Source organism: Ceratotherium simum, chromosome 4 (genome assembly GCF_057802395.1).
Source record: "Ceratotherium simum simum isolate JZ-2026a chromosome 4, ASM5780239v1, whole genome shotgun sequence".
NCBI lineage: Eukaryota > Metazoa > Chordata > Mammalia > Perissodactyla > Rhinocerotidae > Ceratotherium > Ceratotherium simum.
This window is the reverse complement of record NC_141903.1, coordinates 90,628,948-90,638,350: the sequence shown is the minus strand read 5'-3', so window position 1 is coordinate 90,638,350 and position 9,403 is coordinate 90,628,948.

The following is a 9,403-nucleotide window of genomic DNA, read 5'->3' as shown; positions in this document are numbered from 1 at the left end:
TTTTTATTTAACATGCTACCATAAACATTTTCCTCTGTATGACATAACTTTTGTAAACATTACGTCTAAAGGTTGCACAATAGTCCATCAAGTGGATCTGCCATTGTCTACGTCACCAGTCTTCTGCTGGACTTTGACAGTTTCCATGAGCATTCCTTCTAACCTGAAGCTTTCTCAATAATGAAGATTGTGTCCATAGTAAGGACCCTTGGATGTGGCATAACTGGGTCAAAGGTATCAACCTTTTAAAGATTCCTAAAACTATAGTTCAGACTGTCTCAAAATATTGTGTCAATTTATACTTCCACTGACAATGTATGAAAGCACTTGTTCATTATACCCTGTCAGTTCGTGCTCTCTCTCCCCCTTAACTTTTGCTAATTTGTCAGGCAAAAAAAAACGAGATGGTAAATTGTTAATCTGCATTTCTGTGTGGTTGATCTTTTTCCCATATTTTTTATTAGTTTTATTTTCTCTTTGATATATTATCTACTCATGACCTTTGTTTATTTTCATTTAGCCCTCGTTCATACTTTTAGGAAAAAAATTGCCCGGTTTTTGCCTTAAAATTTTTTTTTTTTTTTTTGCTGAGGAAGATTTGCCCTGAGCTAACATCCACTGCCAAACTTCCTCCTTTTTCTTTTATGTGAGCTGCCACCACAGCATGGCCACTAACAGACAAGTGGTGTAGGTCCACACCTGGGATCCAAACCCAGGCCACTGAAGCAGAACGTGCAGAACTTACCCACTAGGCTACTGGGGCTGGTCCCTAAAATTTTTTAACATGTGGAACTTTTTCATTTTTTTTATGTTCATTCTGAACCATGACCATAACACAGATAATACAATTTTCATTCGAGATACTATTTAAACACAGCTTATTTTCATTTCAGATTAACTCAACTACTCTGAGACTGACTCTACAATGTATCTTTTTACTAGGCTTATGTCTTTTCTTACTTATGTTCTTATAGCTTGCCTCCTTACTTTAAAAATACGTATGTATATTTGTGGGTCTGGCTCCCGGGAGTGGACCTCCACCACTCGTCTGTCAGTGGCCATGCTGTGGTGGCGGCTCACGTACAAAAAGAAGAAGACTGGCAACAGATGTTAGCTCAGGGCAAATCTTCCTCAGCAAAAGAAAAATATATATATATATGTGTGTGTATACATGTATATTAATGCACACACAATGTGCAGGCAGAGACAAAAAGAGGAGATAAAATTTAATTTGCTCTCTTTTGTTTTAGTCACTGGTTCAATAAAATATTTGGCTGTGTTATAGGTGTTCATTATATATGATATTCTTGTCCTTAGAAGTATAGAAAATTGAGAATTGAATGTAAAATAAAAATATTAACTGAGAATCTTTTATTTTTTTAAAAAAGCTAGCATGTAATTTATTTTTTTTAAATAACTATTTGGAAGGTTGTGCATTGATTTCACTGAAAACATTTTTTTTAAATCCCCATTTGGAATTGCCTTCAGCATTATATTCTGAGTCTCCTTCGTTTTTACTGCAAACGATATTACCCAGGTTGATTACGATTCTTATTTACCTAGTTTGATTTAACCTACTTGGAGAGGGTTCCACTGGTAGAGTTTCTGTCATCTCAAGGACTAGAGGATTGTCACAATGCATCTGCCCTAATCAGTCCATATTCCCAAGAATCTAACTGCAAATCCAAAAACCAAGGTAGGGAGGCGGTTTGGGTAACAGAGCATCCTTGGAATAGGTGTAAGGCATCTAACGGTGCTGCTCACACGAGGCCAGGTGCTTCTGCATCCATTGGTTCTGGTGGGGTCTCTGTGAGCAGATGCGCCATGCACAACCAGTACCACCGAACGTGATGGCCCTGCTTCTCAAAGTCCATTTTGAGTCCTTCCTTAAAGTTCAAATACTCAGAATTGCTTTTATTTTTTTTCAAAAACTAAGAAAAGTTGCATAAAATCAAGATTAAACTGAAATTAGTAAGGCTGCATCATATCAGATTTATCACTTTTTTTTACAATTAACCGTGTGCACACAATTTTGAGCACTGCTTTTTCTGATGAAATGTGAACTAGTCAAGTCTACAAAGGGGTAATACCATGATTTAGGAAACTATCACCCGTGACCCTCTGTGTATAGAATGGCGCTTATGTCCATATACATTTGTTTGGAAATTCCTAAGATGCTCATTTTCTGAGGTAGAATCAACAGTGTGATCGATTATTCATTTACAAAACACTCTTGGGCATCTCAGAAACAACGAACTAATGTCTTTGTAGATCAATAATTTTTCTCTCTAATCACAAGAAACGCAGAGCATCAGAAAAGTCATCAGCAAAAGCATACAACGATATGTGCCAGCTGTTTCTGGCAGCCCAGTGTGAAGAGGGGACAGAAGAAAACAATAAGAAATGTTTGCCATATGTTGGGAGATGAGTGGTAATGGAAAATATTCATAAACAAATGACTAACCCTTGTCTGTATGTTATTCAGGTGCGCAGAGAAAACACGTCCATCTCCTTAGCGACGTGTCTTCCGCATGCAAATCACCCTACAGCTCAGGCCGTCATTTCCAGAGTCACGTGATTCCTCCTGCAGACTGAACCATCACTAGTGTCAGCAGTTTTGCTGCATAAGCACTTAAGATTAAATCCTAACGTCTGAATTAGCATGAAACATTCTGTGTAAAATAATTCACATTAGAGGCTTTCCTTTTCAATTTCCAAATTGGTGTTGCTGTTGTCTTCGAAAAAGCTTAGAAATCTTTTCCCTTCTCTCTCATTCCCTTTCCCTGGTCCTGGGCCGGACACTCCTCGCCAGTCCTCATCGGCCCTGTCAGGCGGCTACTTCTGCTGGGTTTGCTGGGCCGCCTGTCTGACGCAGGAGGGAAGGAACGTACAGAGTCTGCCCCACCGCGGGTCAGTCAAGCTCGGGAGGAAACAGCCCTTTCCTTTGAGTGTGTTGAAGCAGGTATCAGAGATGTATTCCCTCAGGAATCCACTGTCTTCTCCGGGAATTCAGCTTCGCCAGAGCAAGAGGCAGTGGGGCAGACGCGGTGGGCAATGAGAATCCTACAAAGTGTGCCCAGGCTGCGCGCGGCCCTTCCTAGATGTCAGTCAGTCAGTCAGTCATCGACAAGCCAGATTGTGGCTTTGACCATCTGATGGGGGTTCAAACACTCAGGGCAACGTGTCCAAGGCTATGGGAGACTGGGCAGGCCAGCACTCGAGGCTGTGGGACCCCAGCGGTGATTTCGCTCCTGACCACGTGTGCGTGCAGCCGTGAGGGCTCTTTAATTTGGGCGACTGTGTTGAAACAGGGACCTAACAGAGGCTGCTGCATCTCTTGCTTTAAAAAATCTTGAGAAAACAGTTGTGTTTAGACTAGAACCAGAGAATTGACTAACTCAGTTCTCAAAGGGAGGGATGTCACCCCCTGGGGAAGTGTGACAATCTGTGGGAGTGTTTTGACTGTTGCCCTGATGGAAAGGCACCGCTAGCATCCTCAGTGGGGCCAGAGGTGCCAAACACCTACAAAGTATGGGAGATGGTCCGCTTGACAGCGACGTTTCCCATTTCCTGCCCTAATTTCAAGTGAATGTCCAATTATGTAAGTGTGAAAAACTTGATAAAATTATCTGAGCCTAATAACTATTTAACATATAAACACAAAGTATTTTTTCACAGATTTAAGGTACATTGAATTTTTCAAGAACGCAACCACTGTGTGTAAACACTTGTTTTGTTTGGAATTTTACCAAGAATCGATGGCCCTTTCAGTAAATCCCCGATAGCAGTGTACAGTCTGCATATGTAACTCTGCATTCAAGTAGAGCTACAAATATCCTGACCTAGCCCTTATTCCAAAACGCAGAATGTAAAGGAAGAGCGTTGACAATATTCCCTTGAGTATCATCTTCTCTTAAGCCCAAACTAATTCATTGTAAGCATTGGGCCACTTTGTGATATCCTTTAGTTCAGCCATGCCAAAAATACATATGCTTTTATTATAAATTACTTTCCTATTATCTCCCTTCTGTTACAGTTTGTGCTGGACCCCGTGTGTCCCACCCAGATCCTCACTTCAGCGCTTCCCCAGGGGCTGGAGTATTGACCACTGACAGCCACAGCTGAGGGCCACCACCCCCTCCCAGCAACCGCTCTGGTCTCCAGGGGCTGCCTCTTCCAAGCCCACCCCTGCTCCCCCTAGGAGCAGCCTGCATCCCCTGACTGGTGGCTGGGGGGAGTAAGGCTCTGACGGGCACATTCCACAGGATCACCCCAGCTCCAGAGCTCCCTGTGGGATCTGCTGAGTCATTTGTGGGATTGACTCAAAGCCCAGCCCAATTTCGCCCTCTGCCCACTCCTGCTTCCCTCTCTCTCTCCCACAAGTGTTGGTCCTGACAGCATGTCCCATACACTTCCCGCCCCTCACGCCATCTCAGGTTCTTTCTCCCGGAGAACCTGAACTGTGACGCAATTAAAGCATTATAATGGTTTTTGGACATCGGGTGGTATGTTATCTGCCATTTTCATTTAGGACAGTAAAGGGAGAAATTACAAAATATTTGTAATTTAAAAAGAGGCACAGTACCTGATGGGCGTGAGAACCTTTGGACGAGGTGACTTCTTCAGGGCGCCTCCACCTTAAGACCCTTAGGGCAGGAACACCACCTGCCCCACAGGGGCTGCAAGTAACCAAGACTCCAATGGCACCGTACATAACTGTTACCCACACACTCTCCCGTACAGCATCACTTCATAGCAGCACCTTTTCCCCAGATTATCCACCCAGCACACCTTCTGTCCCTCAGTCAGTACTTGCTACGCACCATGCAGCCAGCTAAACCCAGCAGTGCGTGCCCATCCACATTCCTGAGGCCTGACGCCCAGAGGGCCACGTGTGTCCTCAGCTCCCTCTAAGAGAGACGAGGTGCCTAAAAAGATCACGAGCTGCCTCGATAGCACCCGCACTTTGACCGAAGGGACCTAGAGGAGGACAATCCAAAAGCAAGACCAGTGAATAGTACATTTGTTCCTCAGGTCTAACTTTCTGACCGGGCTGCCCCAAACTGATGATTCAAACTCCTTTGAAGGAACTTAATTTCCCTCATGCCAGGAAAGTATTCTTTTATACTCAATAAAGCCAGAACGAGGATTATTTACCTGATTCTGTGACTCCATTCAAATTAAACTTTTTTTTTTTTTCCTGAGGAAGATTAGCCCTGAGCTAACATCTGTGCCAATCTTCCTCTATTTTATACGTGGGTCACCGCCACAGCATGGCTGATGAGTGGTGTAGGTCCGTGCCCAGGATCCGAACCCACAAACGCAAGCAGCCGAAGCAGAGCATGAGAGCTTAACCACTAGGCCACGAGGCTGGCCCTCAAATTGATTGTTGATATAATACTTCAGTGTGCCACAGGGTCATCAACAATCTTCGTCGTTGGACGTTCAACACAGAAACACAGGTCAATGTCTGAAAGTTTGAGCCCAGCTCCTCAGTGCTGAGGTACTGCCTCCAGGCTGTCAGGTATCAGAGGCTGTCCTGTCACTCAGTGTCTCTTCCTGAACTCCCTCACCTGTAATGCTGGGATGCTGGTCAGAGTTTCCACCTCTGCTTCTTCCTAGGGGTGTGGTGATGATTAAAGCAATACTGCCTTTCCAGTACAGAGACACTCCGGATTAAAGACACTACATCATTGAACACCTTTTGCTTCCAGTGACACAGGCTGATGTAACTGCAGGCTAGGAAAATAAGATTAAGCCAGGGGTCCCGACTTCACAGCAACGCCATTTGCCTCGCTCTCATGACTCAGGGCCTGCCTCAATATGAAATGAAGCCCTAGTCCCCAGGAAAGAAGGCACGAGGCGGAGAAGGAAATGCTTTCATCCACTCATCTTTCATTTCATCGATCAAAAATTGTGTACAATTCTATTTCAGCCACTTGGTTCAACGCTAAAAATAGAGTTAAAAAGTAAATGTCACGGGACTGGCCCCGTGGCTTAGCAGTTAAGTGCTCACGCTCCGATACTGGCGGCCCGGGTTCGGATCCCGGGCGCGCACCGACGCACCACTTCTCCGGCCATGCCGAGGCCGCGTCCCACATACAGCAACTAGGAGGATGTGCAACTATGACATACAGCTATCTACTGGGGCTTTGGGGAGAAAAGGGGAAGAAAAGGAGGAGGATTGGCAATAGATGTTAGCTCAGGGCTGATCTTCCTCAGCAAAAAGGACTGGCATGGATGTTAGCTCAGGGCTGATCTTCCTCACAAAAAAAAAAAAAAAGTAAATGTCACATCTATTTGTTCATCATGTCATTTGTACTTTGGAGAGAGCGTCTACAAAAATATTCATGTTGCTGTTAAAGGCAGAAAGACTATGTAAGGTCCACCAGTTAACCTAGGGGAATGCTTTGCATGTTCATTTTCTTCTCTCCCCTATGTAATTGGCATGCTATCCTGTTACACATCTGCTCTGCTGCCCAACACATCAGCTCTTAACTGAACACCTTACTTCCCACAATGATGTGGACTGATGTGGATCCTGGCACATCACTGTAAAGGCTCGGCAGTGTCAAGGCTACAAACCACAATGGTGGAATCAAATGCACTGCAAAGATATCAAGAAGAGTGGTTTGGAGGATTGAGCTCTTTGCCAACAGACTGTACTTCTGTAAAATAACGCTTATGAGAGATGGAATTAAGAAGTTCTGCCCATAGCCAAGCCATAGGGAATATATTTTCTGATTTCATCCATTCAAATATGTGGGGAGTCCCAGGTCCAAGCAGGCAAAGGACCCAAAAAGCCAGTTAGAAGTGAAGTACAAGTGTTTATTAGGCAGCTTGGATCGCAGAGGCCAATAGAATGCGAAACAGGAAAGAACAAGGGCTGTTTCTGGTTGTATATGTCTGCTAATGGAGCGATACATAAGCTTGGCCACGGTGCCTACTTTATTCCTAATATCCAGATGTCCAACCCTCTTCCAGAGGACAAGAGAACAAGACTAGAAAAACACTCACATGGAAAGAACTCAATGACATACCAAGAGAAAGATGCCAGCTGCACATTAACAATCACAGCGTGACTGATCCTCCTTGCTCCCCTGCTTGACCAAAGTCACCAGAAACCAAGCAAGTCTGACATTACAGATCAGCTACATTTGGACCATACAACTTTAGGGGCCGTCCCAGGAACTCGACCCATCAAGGAGAACATGCTCTCCCTGGAAACATGGCCCAAATTTCAAACAATTCTTGCTTATCAGCTTTTAAACATAAGTCATTTTTAAAAGCTTTCAAAAATTTGTTACATAATAAATGGCTTAAACGAGGATCTTCCTTGATTCTGATTTTTCCAAAGCTGGGTGGTTTAAAAAATTACCTCCCAGCTGGCAAGCTGATTTTTCATATCAGCCTTGGGTGCATTTCTGGGGACCCTCCCACTCTAGGTGCAACAAAAAGACCGGAACCTCACCTCCAAAACATTTCTTCAAATCCCCTGGAAAATATTCCCATCTGGAACTATGACTATCAGGTTAAACAACAAGTTGAGAATTTATTACTATTTAAATAAATCTAGTTTTTTACACTGTACCACAAAGGGAACAGCCCAAGTTACTTAGATATATTTTAATTTTGATAACAAGAAGTGTGAAATTATTTTTATTAAGCTGAAACATGAAAACTCCTCAGTCCACTTGTTCTGGATGTAAAAAGCTTCTTCAGGGCCGGCCCCGTGGCTTAGCGGTTAAGTGTGCGCTCTGCTGCTGGCGGCCCGGGTTCGGATCCCGGGCGCGCACCGCTTCTCCGGCCATGCTGGGGCCGCGTCCCACATACAGCAACTGGAAGGATGTGCAGCTATGACATACAACTATCTACTGGGCCTTTGGGGGGAAAAAATAAATAAATAAAATCTTTAAAAAAAAAAAAAAGCTGCTTCTTCATCATCTGTCATTTCTCCTTCAGTTTAATTCTGAGGATGAATTTGCAACAAGGCGTGTGGCTGTCAGTGACTCTATTTTCACTCTTCAAGAACATTTCAGGTGGATGAAGGACAGGACGCCAACCAGGTTTAACTTCACCTCCTGCTCTCAGCATTTCAACGGAAGGGACTCTCCGTGGAAGTTACTTAATAACTCTCAAATGACAAACAACTTGATGATATAAAAAGGGAGGCCCCAAACTTTTTTTGTGCGACTAATATGGTTTCTTCTCCTCCTTCCTCAAGACTTTTAAGTGAATCATAGAGACGAGCTAAAGGCTGAAAACAATGTGCCAGCTTTTTAATGAGCTGTAATTGTCACCACAGAAAATTAAGCACAGGCCAGGAGCCAGGATTCGAGGTCAACTGTAAACCCCAGACGGGCGATCAGCTCTGATCCCATGATAATCTGAGAGCTTTGGCGTTGGGGTAAAGAGAGGTTCAGAAAAACCTGCACGGAGCACTGAAAGGAAACTTTCAACTTCCGGTTGAGCCCCAGTTCAGACACTTTTCAGTCCTTTCCCACCCTCTTCAGTTTGGCCAAGGGACCCTAAGGAAGCCAGCAATGTGCAAGCCCTTCGCAGGCCCCGGCTGACGGCATCAAGATGGTGGTATCAATAGTGTCTTTTCCAAGGCATTGTCCTCGGTGATCTTCCAAGACTGTATTCCAGAAACAGAAAACTAACCTTGAAGAAAGACGCTTACTGAGGGGTGAGGATATGTAATAAACTGAAGGTGACCGATGTGGGCTCTGCTGCTTCCAAAGCCAGCGGGCCGTGCAGATGCGTTCAATCAACGTACTTCTCCTGAGTAACAGAGCAGTTTGGAAAAACAGGGAGGAGAAATAAGTGTGGAATTCAGTGTGCTCAGTATCTATTCTCTAACAATGCTCAAAGGTCTCCATAGGAAAATCGTGAATAGATGCAACAGTCATGCTTTTAAAAACGATCACAAAGTGCTGGGGCATGATGTTATTATAGAACCACGTTACTTTAAAATGCACATTAAATGGCTTCCAAATCCTTTGATTCAAAACCCCCAGATAAAAGGAGTAATTTCTTCTCAAAGAAACCAGGACTACTTCCTCCTCAGAGAATAAGCTGTGAGAGCTGGTAAGACATTAGCAAATAGCCCGTCCAAGCAACAAAGAAAAATAATGGTTTTGTTTTGTTAACATGGAGAAGTGCCATTCCCTCTAAGGCTTTGCTATAGAAGGCTGCAGGATGATTCTACTGCTATTAACCAGAGTGTTCTAATTGGAGATTTGCTCATTTATGGGCAGAGTTAGGAAGAGTGTTTGCCCAGGTGACTTGTAACAAAATGAAATAAGCAGATGTTATGTCTCCTGAAATTACTGCCAAGTTCTCATGAGTTGTTAGTTGCTGAGATGCTCTGAAAATTCTGCCTAAAATTGCAGCTTAGTTG